The sequence below is a fragment of the Solanum stenotomum genome, chromosome 2, assembly GCF_019186545.1.
Source record: "Solanum stenotomum isolate F172 chromosome 2, ASM1918654v1, whole genome shotgun sequence".
NCBI lineage: Eukaryota > Viridiplantae > Streptophyta > Magnoliopsida > Solanales > Solanaceae > Solanum > Solanum stenotomum.
The window spans coordinates 27,261,691-27,275,642 of NC_064283.1; the positions used below are offsets into that span (position 1 = coordinate 27,261,691).

General features: G+C 36.7%; 1 pseudogene; it reads left to right on the forward strand.

Moving 5' to 3' along the window:
• Window positions 1-13,952, forward strand: part of LOC125855865 (6,7,8-trihydroxycoumarin synthase-like) — a 62,956-nt pseudogene that overhangs the window by 34,010 nt on the left and 14,994 nt on the right.

Here is a 13,952-nt window from a genome sequence, read left to right on the forward strand (position 1 = left end):
TTTTTATTATTACCCTTTTATTTTCATAATTTATTGTTAATTGTTTGTCTTCTAGATTATATGGTTTTACTTGTTCTAACCATTTTATTCCTAAGATGATATTTTCATTTCCTTGATATATTTTGAATTTTATCACTATTGGTACTCCTCCGATGATTATTTCCTTTTCTGTAGTTTCTTCGGTATATATTAATGCTTTTGGTAGTTCGGAGCATGATTGTTCAATAGTTATTATTTCATCTTCCGTCACTAATTCTCTTGTAATATAGTTTTCTTCTCGTCCTGTATCTATTAATATTAAATATTTTCGTTGTTTCATTATTCCCGTTATGTAGTAATGATGTGGTTTTATATCTTCTTCTATTGATTTTTGTGGAGTTTTATCTATTCTCCTTGAGGTACTCATTTTTGATGATATTTGGGGTATCTCATTATTTATTCTTTTCGATGTGCTTAGTCTTTCTTTTACTATTTCTAAATCTTCTTCTATATCAATTTCATTGTAACTATAATCATTTTTATCTATGACTGTACCTATTCTTTCAAAGGGATCTTCTATTTTTATTTTATTTATTTTCTAATTTTTGTGTAATTTTTTCACTTCCTTGGAGGGAAACAGGGAGAAAACATCTTACAATGGTCATGATATTGGTTTTGCACCTTACAATGATCATTGGAGGGAAAGGTGAAAAATATGTGTACTTCATTTATTTGGTCTCAAGGAAGTACAGTCTTTTAGTCCAATTCGCAAAGATGAAGTCTCAAGAATGATCAAGAAAATATATGAACAAGCTGCTAATTCTCAAATCACCAATTTGAGCAGTTTAATGATTTCGCTTACTACTACAATTATTTGTAGAGTTGCTTTTGGTATTAGGTTTGATGAAGAAGGACATGAAAAGAAGAGATTTGATTATCTTTTACCCAAAGTTCAAGCCATGTCCGTTAGCATTTTTGTGTCTGATTTTTTCCCTTCTTTATTGAATTGATAAATTTACTGGATTGACAGATAGACTTAAAATTTTTTTTCACGATTTGGATGAGTTTTACGAAGAACTCATTGAGCAACATAAGAATCCTAATAGGCCAAAATCCATGGAAGGATATATTCTTGATCTTTTGCTTCAATTGAAAAAAGAGCAATCAACTCCAATTGATCTCACTTTGGATGATATCAAAGGAATACTCATGATAATTTCTCATGTATTGAACCAACCTACTTCTATATACATCTTGCATATATATATGTAACATATGCACTTCTGGATACATATAAATAAAAGTGAAAATGGACGAGTTGATTCAAATTTGGCTGGGTCAACATGGGATATTGATCCAACCCATTCAAAATTTGTTTCAGTTGAATGAGTTAGGTAAAGATATGTCAAATAAAGGGTCATAATTTGTAACATTTCGTAACTAGAAAGAACTTGAAGGAGGTTTAAAATCTGGAAATAGTTATTTTGGAAAGTATAAGGAAATCTGGAAAATTGCAAGTAAGTTAATATTTAGTTTTTGGTCAACTTCAACCGACCATAACTCCTAGATCAAGATGATTTAGGTATAGTTCCAGATATGGTTGGAAATCTCTTGGAACGATCTTTCCAACGCCGCCAAGTTTGCACAATTTCGACTTCGTATGAGTGAGTTATGCCATTTAGAAGTTGGGTTCTTGGATTAGGAAAATGTCCAATCCGGAATTTTAAGGGGTATTTTAGTCTTTTCATTTGCCCTATTATTTTAATCCATTTTTAGGAGTTTAATATGGGTCAAATTAGATTAAAGTAAGTTTTAGAATTTGGGATTTCACGCTAGGGCTAAGGAGAAAGGAGAAGAGAAAAGAATAAGGAGAAAAGGGCAAATTCAACAAGATCGATCAAGGAAGTTGGTGTTTCGCCAATGATTTGCTTCTATCAGCTATGTGAGGCTCTCATAACGTTGGGATTGTTCTCCCACGTGCCAAGCATATTTATTTCAGTTTGGATTCGTCCTAAAAGCATATGAATATTGATGATCTTGATACCTATTCTTGAATTCATATATTGTTCTTGAATTTGACTGAGTTGGGAAGTTTCTGAGTTCGTTATGTCGCATTGTAGGGTCGTTTCGAGTTAGGTTCTTAGGTACTTTTACTGGGTATATGTATCTAAAAGCAATCTGAAAAAAGAACCAAGTTTGGGTGATTTTGGGGTTGGAAAACGAAGAATAAATTTCGTCAGACGAAATAAAGGGGTGGCCGCGCGTCGCGCGCCTAGTGCCTAGATTTGAACATTTCAGCTTCGCGTCGCGGAACTGACACGAGGTGTTCTGCCTCAAAAGACATTTTCAGAACCAAAATTTAATTATACCTCCGCATCGCGGACACACCTATAAATCTTGAGTTTCGGTCTTTTCTCATGTTTAACTATCTAAAATCATTCCTAAACAACATGAGATCTTTTCCAATCACAAATCTTAATCCTTGAATCCATAATTCAATTCAAGGATCAGTTAAGAGTCAAGTCAAGAGCAGTTAAGATCAACGTCAAGAGAAGTCAATAGTCAAGTAAGTTAAGTTCATTTCAAGTTTTCATAAGTCTTTTACAAACGTTTTAAACTTTGTTTTAAGACTTAAGTTTTGAGTTCAGTAAAGAGTAATATTGAAATCCTTTTCTTCAAATAAACATATGAGGACTAAGTATTTCCCAAAGAGATTTAAAATGTTTTACACATTTATATAAGAGTTGAAATTGAGATTTCCAAAGAGCCTTCGGGCTAGTTTTCAAAAAGAGTAATAGCTTTCTAAATGAAGCAAGCAGGGAAACTGAGATTTCCCAGATAGCTTTCAAATTACAGAAGAAGTATGTTTTTTTTTTAAAACATAAGAGCTAGTATATTTTTGTAGTAGTATTGAGCACCAAAATGGGGACGAGCATGAGTTCAGATTACTTACGTCATCATAAAACCATGTAGCCACCATGGGTAGAAAAGGGTCATACTTTTTAGATGAATCCTTTCTGAAATAGACTAGTGGATTCATCAGGCAATTCTGGGCCTATACCTTTGGCCGGGTATAGGATGCGCTGGCAGCGGTAGGTAGATCGTTGTATCATCACTATAGCTCTTATGTGATGGTTGTCGGTTAGAGAAACTCCCACAGAAGTTATTGTATTTTTATATACATCAGTTTATTGTATTTTTACATACATCTCAGAGTTATATGTATCTTTGCATACACATAAAGTTGACATCATGTTTTTAAACAACTTTTCTTTATATTGCACTTGTTTTAAATTACTTTATATTGAAATGAGTTCAATTATGTTGAGTTGAGCCAGGTAAGTTATTCAGTTTCTTTCAGATTCCTTTTCAAGCCTATGTTGTTTTAGCATTCCAACTCGCATACTCGTACATTCAATGTACTGATGCCAATTGTCCTGCATCGTCTTATGATGCAGACACAGGTAATTAGGATCGGCATTTCAGCGCACCGTTGATCCAGTGAGCAGTTCAGATTCAATCGGTGAGCCTCCTTGCATTCTGGAGGATCTATTTTCAGTGCTTTCTAGTTTAGTTCATTAAGATGTTGTGGGGTTTGTCCCAACATCCATCTCAGTTGTTTTAGAAGCTTCATAGACAATCATTCAGTTAGTTATTTAAGTTGTCTTTACTTTTCATTTCTTATGTTAAAGACTTGAGTTTGTCTAAATTGCTAGTTGAATGTTCCTTTATAACATTCTAGTTTCTTCATAAATGTTTATGTGATGAGTTAAGTCTTCTGCTGAGTTAGTAAGCCAAGCCAAGGGTTCGCTTGGGGCCAGCAATGGTCTTCAAGTGCCAGTCCCGCCCAGGGTGTAGGTTTGGGGATGACAAACTTGGTATGAGGGCACAGAGTTCAAGAGTCCTAGGGAGTCTGTGAAGCCGTGTCTGTATAGTCCTAGTTATCAGTGTGTAGCGCGCCACATCTATAATTAGGAGGCTGCAACATTTATGAATTCCTTCACTTCTTTCATACTCATTTCGTGCGTTAAGAGTTTATCTATAAAAAGTTTCCCTCTAATTCGTGCCTGTACGTGTTTCAGATAATCATGCCTCCATGAAGAACAGTTAGAGGTCGTCCAGCTAGGAGGAATGTTGAGGAACAAGAGTTACCCAATGAACCTGAAGTGCAACCTCAAGGAGAAGTCACCAATGCTGAGTTCAGAGAGGCTATAAGGATGCTTAGTCAAGTTGTGACCAACCAAGCTGGGCAGCAGGAGAGGAGCTCGACAGGAAGAGGTTGACACTTCAAGGATTCGTGAATTCTTAAGGATGAATCCTCTAAGTTTCACTGGTTCAAGCACTGTAGAGGATCCAGAGAACTTCATTGAGGAACTGAAAAAGGTGTTCGATGTGATGCATGTTACTGATTCTGTGAGAGTTGAGCTAGCTGCATATCAGATGAAGATTGTTGCTAGGACTTGGTTTGATCAGTGTAAAGGGGGTAGAACTGAGGATGTACCACCTGCGAGTTGGGCATGTTTTAAAGAGGCTTTCTTGGGGGGGTTTTCTTTCCCCGAGAATTGAAATAGGTTAAGGTACGAGAATTTCTAATACTTAAGCAGGATTCTCTCAGCGTTCATGAATACGGGTTGAAGTTCACCCAACTATCCCGATATGCTCCGGAGATGGATAAGGACATGAAGAGTAGAATGAGCTTGTTTGTTGTTGGGTTGGGCCGTCTATCAAGTAAAGAAGGCTGGACAACAATGCTTATTGGGGACATGGACATTTCGAGGTTGATGGTCTATGTGCAGCAGGTAGAGAAAGAGAAGCTGAGAGATAGAGAGGAGTTCAAGAACAAGAGGGCTAAGACGGGGAACGAGTCCGAGCAGCAGAAGAGTAATGCCAACCGGTCATCCTTCCAACAGAAACAGAACCTGCTCCATCATCTACTAGTACACCTGCACCTAAGAACAAAAGTGAGTACAATGGTCAAAATTCCATAGCTAAGACTGCTTATTCTCAAGGTAGTGTGGCGCAAGGGGGCAGTAAGCCTCCTGCCTGCGCCAAGTATGGTATGAACCACTTAGATATTTGTCGTGAGGGCTCCACTGGTTGTTTCAAGTGTGGTCATACTGGGCATTTCATGTGAGAATGTCCAAAGAACAAGCAGGGAAATGGTAATGGGGGCAATAGAGCTCAGTCTTCTTCAGTTGCTCTACTAGATAGGGCAGCACCTAGAAAAGCTACTTCCAGTACTAGCGGAGGAACAAACCGCTTATATGCTATCACTAGTGGCCAAGAGCAAGATGATTCACCAGATGTTGTCACCGGTATGATTCAAGTCTTTGACTTTACTGTTTATGCCTTGCTAAATCTAGGAGCGAGTTTATCTTTTGTAAATCCATATGTTGCTATGAATTTTGATGTTATTACTGAGCAACTTAGTGAACCATTTAGTGTTTCTACACATGTTGGTGAGTCTATTCTAGCAGAGAGAGTCTATCGTGATTTTCCTGTTTTCGTCAATTATAAGAGTACCATGGCTGATTTAATTGAGTTAGACATGGTAGACTTTGATGTCATTCTTGGTGTGGACTGGCTTCATGCCTGTTATGCCTCAATTGATTGTAGAACTCGAGTAGTGAAGTTTCAGTTTCTGAATGAGCCAGTCATAGAGTGGAAAAATAGTTCAGTAGTGCCAAAGGGTCGTTTCATTTTATAACTTAAGGCAAGGAAGTTAGTTTCTAAGGGGTGTGTCTATCACTTAGTTCGAGTTAATGACTCTAGTGTTGAGATATCTTCTATTCAGTCAGTTCCAGTAGTAAAAGAGTTTCCAGAAGTCTTTCCAGATGATCTTCCCGGAGTCCCTTCTAAGAGAGAGATAGACTTCGGTATAGATCTTCTTCCAGATACTCGTCCTATCTCTATTCCGCCATTCAGAATGGCACCAACAGAGTTGAAAGAGCAATTAAAGGATTTATTAGATAAGGAATTCATTCGACCAAGTGTCTCACTTTGGGGCGCTGCGGTCTTATTTGTGAGAAAGAAAGATGGTTCCCTTAGGATGTGTATAGATTACTATCAGTTGAACAAGATTGTCATCAAGAATAAATATCCTTTTCCAAGGATTGATGATCTTTTCGATCAGCTTTAGGGTGCTTCTTGTTTCTCGAAAATTGACCTCAGATCAGGCTATCATCAGTTAAGAGTAAGGGAATGTGATATTCCACATACAACTTTTAGAACTCGATATGGTCATTATGAGTTTTTGGTCATGTCCTTTGGTTTGACTAATGCACCAACAACGTTCATGGATTTTATGAATAAAGTCTTCAAACCTTATTTAGATATGTGTGTTATCGTCTTCATCAATGACATACTAATCTATTCAAGGAATGAAGAAGATCATGCTTGCTATCTCAGAATAGTTCTTCAGACTTTGAAAGATAATGAGTTATATGCTAAATTCTCTAAGTGTGAATTTTGGCTTGAGTCTGTGGCATTCTTAGGCCACATTGTGTTTGGAGAGGGAATTAAAGTTGATACTCAGAAAATTGAGGCAGTGCAGAATTAGCCTAGACCTACATCTCCAATTGATATTAAGAGTTTCTTGGATTTAGCTGGCTATTATAGAAGGTTTGTAGAGGGGTTCTCGTCTATTTCTTCTCTTTTGACGAAGTTGACTTAGAAAACAGTGAAGTTTCAATGGTCTGAAGTTTGTGGGAAAAAACTTTTAGGAATTGAAGACGAGGTTGACTACTGCCCAATTTTAACCTTACCAGAAGGTACTTAAGGTTTTGTGGTGTATTGTGATGCATTTAGAGTTGGTTTGGGTCGTGCCTTAATGCAGAATGGCAAAGTTATAGCATATGCCTCTAGATACTTGAAGGTTCATGAGAAGAACTACCCAACCCTTGACTTAGAATTGGCTCCTGTAGTATTCGCTTTGAAGATATAGCTTCATTATTTGTATGGTGTTCATGTTGATATATTCACTGATCATAAGAGCCTTCACTATGTGTTCACATAGAAAGAGATTAATCTCAGATAGAGGAGGTGGTTAGAATTACTCAAGGATTATGACATGCGTATTCTTTACCACCCAAGTATGGTTAATGTGGTTGCTGATGCGTTAAGCAAATTATCTATGGGTCGTACCACCCATCTTGAGGAAGAAAAAAGAGAGTTAGCAAAGGATGTGCACAGACCTGCATGCCTGGGAGTCAGACTTATGGATTCCACAGAAGGAGAAATAGTGGTGACAAATGGGGCTGAATCATCATTTGTGTCAGAAGTGAAAGAAAAGCAAGACCAAGATCCCATTTTGCTTAAATTAAAGGCAAATGTTCATAAGCAAAAAGTATTAGCTTTTGAACAAGGGGGAGATGGTGCTTTGAGATATTAAGGTAGATTGTGTGTGCCTATGGTGGATGGAATCCAAGAGAGGATCATGGAAGAAGTTGATAGCTCCATATAATCCATTCATACGGGTTCCACAAAGATGTATCGTGACTTGAGAGAGGTTTATTGGAGGAATAAAATGAAGAAGGGCATTGCTGAATTTGTCTCTACGTGTCCAAATTGCCAACAAATGAAAGTAGAGCACAAAAGGCCCGGTGGTTTGGCTCAGAATATTGAACTTCCGAAATGGAAGTGGGAGATAATCAATATGGATTTCATCACTGGTTTTCTAAGGTCTCGCAGACATCATGATTCTATTTGGGTGATTATCGACAGAATGACAAAATCAACCCATTTTTTGCCGGTAAAGACTACCCATTCAGTAGAAGATTACGCCAGGTTGTATATTCAAGAAGTGGTAAGACTTCATGGAGTTTCGGTCTCCATTATTTCAGACAGAGGTGCGCAATTTACTGCACAGTTCTGGAAATCTTTTCAGAAAGGTTTGGGTTTGAAGGTGAATTTAAGTACTCCCTTCCTGTAACGACCCGAGAGCACCCCCTAGACTTTATCGGCGTATTCGACCTCTAAGAGGTCTTATACAAGCCCTTAGCATTCACCATAGCATGCATCATAGAATAAAAACACGGAAAATTTAAAACTTTTACTTTGGAAGTTCAACTTCACTTCATATATGAAAATAGAATCTAACTTCGTCACAATGTACTATCTAGACATAGAAGTATCAAAAATGGGACTTAGCCCTTACATCAATAAGAAGTCTAGAAATAGGAAAGTACAACATTGTCTTTCAACATAAGAAAATAACTAAACATAGAAGCTAGATCATAGGGTCTTGTCCTCGGACTTGGGGACTTACCAACTTGGGGAAGCAACTCCAAGTGTCTTGAGAAGTAAGCTTGAATCCTCAACGGCCCGAACCTAAATGTTTGGGGAAAAAGGAGACAAAATGGGTTAGTACCACACACATACTAAGTATAGCTACTATGCATAAAAACCATTTAAACATGCATAAAGGGTCATTTTAGTCAAAACACGTTTTTTACCAAGTAAATCCAATATGCACACAAAGTAAGCATCATAGTACAAACCAACATAATATCATCCGAACACGTAGACAACCCAAGTAATACTAGTGCAACGCAAGGAATAGAATCCCATAACCCTATTCAAAGCCAAGTATCACATTAAGCAACCTACTTCATGCATACATACATAAGATCATACTTCATCACAATCATAAGTGAACACTACTACAACCATCTCTTAGGATCCCACAAGTGCAATGTGCAACAGAAGTCCCATACCCTCTCTTACATAATGTAGAAACCCTTAAGAAAGCCCTAGTAAGAGTTCACACCTTTCATACCTTCATTTAGTTTTACATTAGAGAGATATTGCCATAACCGACATAGACCATGAGAGCTACTTGGAATCCGGTGTACTACTCCCACATCGAAAAGAGAGGGTTAACACTTGCCTAAGGTGTAACCATTCGTACATAGCTATCTAGGTGGATCCACTAAGCTAAAGTCCTATGTGGGCACATAGTTAAGGGTCAAGGAGATTTCTCCTAGAAATCCTAACTTACTAAACGTGGGTGATTTCCATCTCATGAGACAACACATACCGTGGGTAATTCGGACTTGCTAAACGTGAGGAAACCCATGTGGGGAGCCGGACTTACTAAACGTGAGACCCCCATCTCATTTACATGCCCTTTCTGTGCTAACCATCTAATTCCCTTTTGTAATCATCTTTAGTCATCACATAAGTTCACATTAGCCTTTACTAGACTCTTATGTAAACATCTTATCATAATAGTTCATAGGTGTTCATAAGCGAGAGCAATCCTTTCACTTAGAAACACTAGCAAGTAAGTAAACCTTTCACTTTACATTACACTATAATCATGATAACTACCTTTCAATCATATAGAAATCATACCATCACATACATACATGCTTTATAGCTAATTCAAGTGTAGAGGGGTTAAGGATGAGGAAAGTAGGTCATCAACACCACAACAACACATTAGGTTTAGCAACATTAGAATCTAAGTAATTCACCTTTCATACTTGAGTTCAAAGGAGAACTAATCTTCATACCTTCTTGCCCTATTTGGGGCATTCATATTTCAATTACCAACAATTCATAACCAATACATAATACAAGGTAATTCATGAAGTAATAACATCATCAACATCAATATAATCAATTGACATATTCCCTTCATAGCCTTCAAGGCTTCATTCAAAGACTCAACCCTAATTTCATAGAAATTATATATAACCTAGGGTAGAATCATCATACAAACATGAATTATATAACATCACCTTCAATTCATAGCCTTCAATCAATATCCAAGACAAACTAGTGTTAGAATTAGGAAAAGAAGGAGAAACATGGGTCTCATAGGGAATTCTTCAAGAAACCACAAATACAACATAAATTCATTCATAATTATTCATATAACATCAATCAAAGTTAATTTATAACATCAATTTCACTTTAGAATAAAGTCCCACGTTTTTGGATTGAAATCCTAGAAATTGGAGATTTTGAAATTCATCTTGAAGGGGCCTCTTGGGGAAAGGAATCCCAAGAGTGATAAGCAACCATACCTTAGTTAATTCCTTGAGAACTGATGGGGAAAAATAGAAACCTTGCTGCCCTAGATGAACCTTGGTCTTCTTCAATGGGGTTCTTAGTTGATAGAGTTTTTGAGAAAGAATGAGTTTGACTTGTGAGTTTAGTTGTGTGAGTTAAAGTCTTAGGGCTAGGGTCTTATAGTTAGGTTTAGAATGGTGATTAGTTAAATAACCACCCATCGTAACCCTTAATTAAATAACTAACTAAAACTAAGACCCTTAAACTAAAAACTAAAAACTTAAAAACTGCCAGGACTTACGACCCTCTACCTACGGACCGTAGGTGGAGTTACAGACTGTGCTGGTCATTTGTTGTTTGGTACTGAGGCTCCCTTTTGGGGGGGTCAAGTCTCCCATGACTATGTATGGGCTCACGTCCATGACTTACGATCCATCGACCAGTCTACGGGCCGTGAGTCTTGGTCTCGTCGTTTGCTGCAGTTTTGACAGCTTTTGGGTCTATGTTTGGGTCCTCCTCAAGGACCCATAGGGGGTCCTTGGGGGGGTCGTACCCAGACGTTTTGACCCTATGAACATAGACTTACCTAATTTAAACCTTTTTACAAGATTATACCATCATACAACACTCCCAAACCTNGGACCCATAGGGGGTCCTTGGGAGGGTCGTACCCAGATGTTTTGACCCTATGAACATAGACTTACCTAATTTAAACCTTTTTACAAGATTATACCATCATACGACACTCCCAAACCTGTTCAAAAACCTAAGGACACACTATAACACATTCTTCTCTAGTTTCCGGACGTAGTGGTCGTTTCTTGACGCTTAGACTTTAACTCTTCCAAACCAAGTCAATTGCATTAATCTAGGTTTTGAAACATCATTTAAACTGTTTTTAAGTCATTATTCATAAGGTGAGGCTCTAACTTAAGTCATAGAATTTCCGGCGTGTTACAATACCCCCTCCTTAGGAACATTCGTCCCCGAATGGCACTTGGACTTCTTTCTAGGGAGACAATGACTCATACTAGCAGCACCACAACCAGTCACATCAACAACATCATGTCATCATATCATATAGGAATTTAATCCACAACATCACTATGCTGAAAACTATTTACTTCACATAAGTATAGGAGGAACTACCTTTTCCATATTCAATGAGCATCAACATATATTTTCAGAAATCAACAAGACATTTTGTTAACAAGCCAACATCAATCATGCTCATTACAACTCTCATGAAGACAACATTACACAACATCTATGGGTGCAATTTCAATCATGAGAAACAAAATTCATGTAAATTCAACATACAACTTAAGCATGAATTTTCACAAAATTTATGCACATACAAGGAAATCATGTCATAATCATCAACACACATGATTTTTCAATTTATACCAAATTAAGAGAGACGACTAACCTCAACTATGGATACGAGTAGGAGGGAAAAAGATGAGGGTAGCGGGACTTCATGTCGGCCTTGGCCTCCCATGCTACACCTTCAACTAGGTGGTTTCTCCATAGGACTTTTACGGAGGCAACTTCTTTACTTGACGATCTAAGATTTCGACCGGAACCTCTTCATAAGAAAGGTTCTTATCCACACCTAAACCTTCTAGAGGGAGGATGGACACCGGTTCACCTATACACTTCTTTAACATAGAAATACGGAACACCGGGTGAATCGAGGCCAATTCATTGGGCAATTTCAACTCATAAGCGACCTTTTCGACACGCTTCAAGATCTCATAAGTGATAACATTCAAATATACTTCTTGAAAAGAAATATAAACGATCGTATGCAATATATTTACCCAACTATGAGTCGGGGTCGATCCCACAGAGAATATGGAAGAATATTATCAATAGTAAATATTTAACTCGATAGTCGTTATAAAAATGGGGGATTTAAATTGAAATAAAATAAAATAAAAATAATAAAAAGATAGCTTTGAACTAAGTATTTATTTATATTCAGATTATGAAAAGTAACTAGGAATGTGTTCCCCATAAGCTCATAACGCAGTAATCCTAATAATAGTAATCCTTTTCTAGTGTATTACATGCAAAGTGATAAGTTAGATATCTCTAAATCCTTGGTCCGGCATCTAGAGAATTTCACCCCGCACCTTGGTCCGGCTACGTGTGTATAATTTACTAACCCTTACCTTTACCTCATATTAGACATCATAATCGATGTTTGGCTTAGTTATTACTTCGCACCAATCGACACTAGCCTATTAGATAGTATCACACTAAATCTATGTTGATAATTCTTTTCTTGTTAATTACCTCCTTGGTCCGGCAAGTAGTAACAAGGCGAGTTCTAACGTTGGCCACCGTTAAAAAGACTTCTAAACGAAAGAATTATCAATGCATGCAAAATACTAGTCAAGAATTGCTTATTTACTATTCATACTTTGTTAATCGCTCATGGTTCCCACAACCCTAGTTATGAAAGTTAGTTACTCATTATCTCAAAAACACAATCAAAATTTATTAAAATAAATATGCTTGTGTTAATCATAAAAAGTTAAGAACAATAGCTAAACTATCTTTTATTAATCACGAATACAAATAAATAATAAAGGAGAAGAAAGAATAAACCACAATTCTCCGGCCTCCACGACGGCTCTTCCAAAGTTCCTAAGCTAGAAGAAAATTTATATTGTGTCTTGTATCTTGGTTCTTGGCTTTTTTCAAGAATAATTTTTCATGCCCTATTTATAGACAAAGAAACCCTAAATAAAATAATTAAGTTCAAGACAAATTAGGAAAACAAAACCCAATTAAATTGGGTTTCCAATTGCTCGCTGGATTTCTTCAAATTGTTGGCGGCAGAGGGACGGTTAGCTATAGACACGTGGCAGCAGCGAGCCAAATTCAATTTGAATTGGCAATTCGTTCACATTGGCCTCATATGTATAAATATATTATTTTATTAAATTTAATCCATTAAGCTGTCTGCTTGATTTCCTTCTTGAACCTTCCATCTTTAATTCGTTTAAGCTTCAAACTTCTCCAATTTTCCACCAATTTAATCCTACAAATAAAATATCCAATTTAGCATAATCCATCAAATTAATGCTCAAAAAGGACAAATATAAATAATAAATGTGAGGAAATAATGATTGAAAATATGTATTTTTAGCCTCACATCAACACCCCACACTTAAACTTTTGTTCGTCCTCGAGCAAACATTAAAACTCATCCCAAGAAAAAATTCATACTAGCAATGTCATCACTTTGGTTAATACAAATAATTAGGCCATGTACGAATTTCAAAACATCAAGTAAACTTCTTAATCATTATGCAAGTTATCTAAATAAACAACATACCTCTAACCTTCTAACCCCAAAGAAGGACTTTGAACTCATCAAATTTAAGTTTGCTCTCCTACTCTCATCAAAAAATGTTAATAACATCACCTATCTATCATGAAACAAGTGCCCTCACATGAAGAAATAGTCCACACACTCAAATCAAAAGATTGAATATAAATTAAGGACTTAGCATCAAAGAACACTGTCACACTCACAAAGAGAATTCACATGTATGCACAAAGAACCATATGCTTGCCCATTATGTACATCTCCACTAATTAAGCATGCTTGAATGTAATCAAATAGGATTTTAATGGGTTGTAATGTAGACTAGGAGATGGGTAGGAAAACTATATAATAGTGACTTACACTTCCTTAAGCACTTTGCAATTTTAGACTTCATCACCCATTATTTTCTTCTCTTTATTTTCTGCCCTCTCTTCAACAATTATTTCACAAGTAATTCTCATCCTCTCAAAAATATTTCAATCATTTTTTATTTTTTTTTAAAGTTTTCCTTCATAATAGCCACCCTCAACTTACATATTTTACATGCGTTAAGGTGCGCAATGTCCTTGGAAGGACCAGGGCCATCATCAAGGTAACTTTTTTTTTTTTTTTT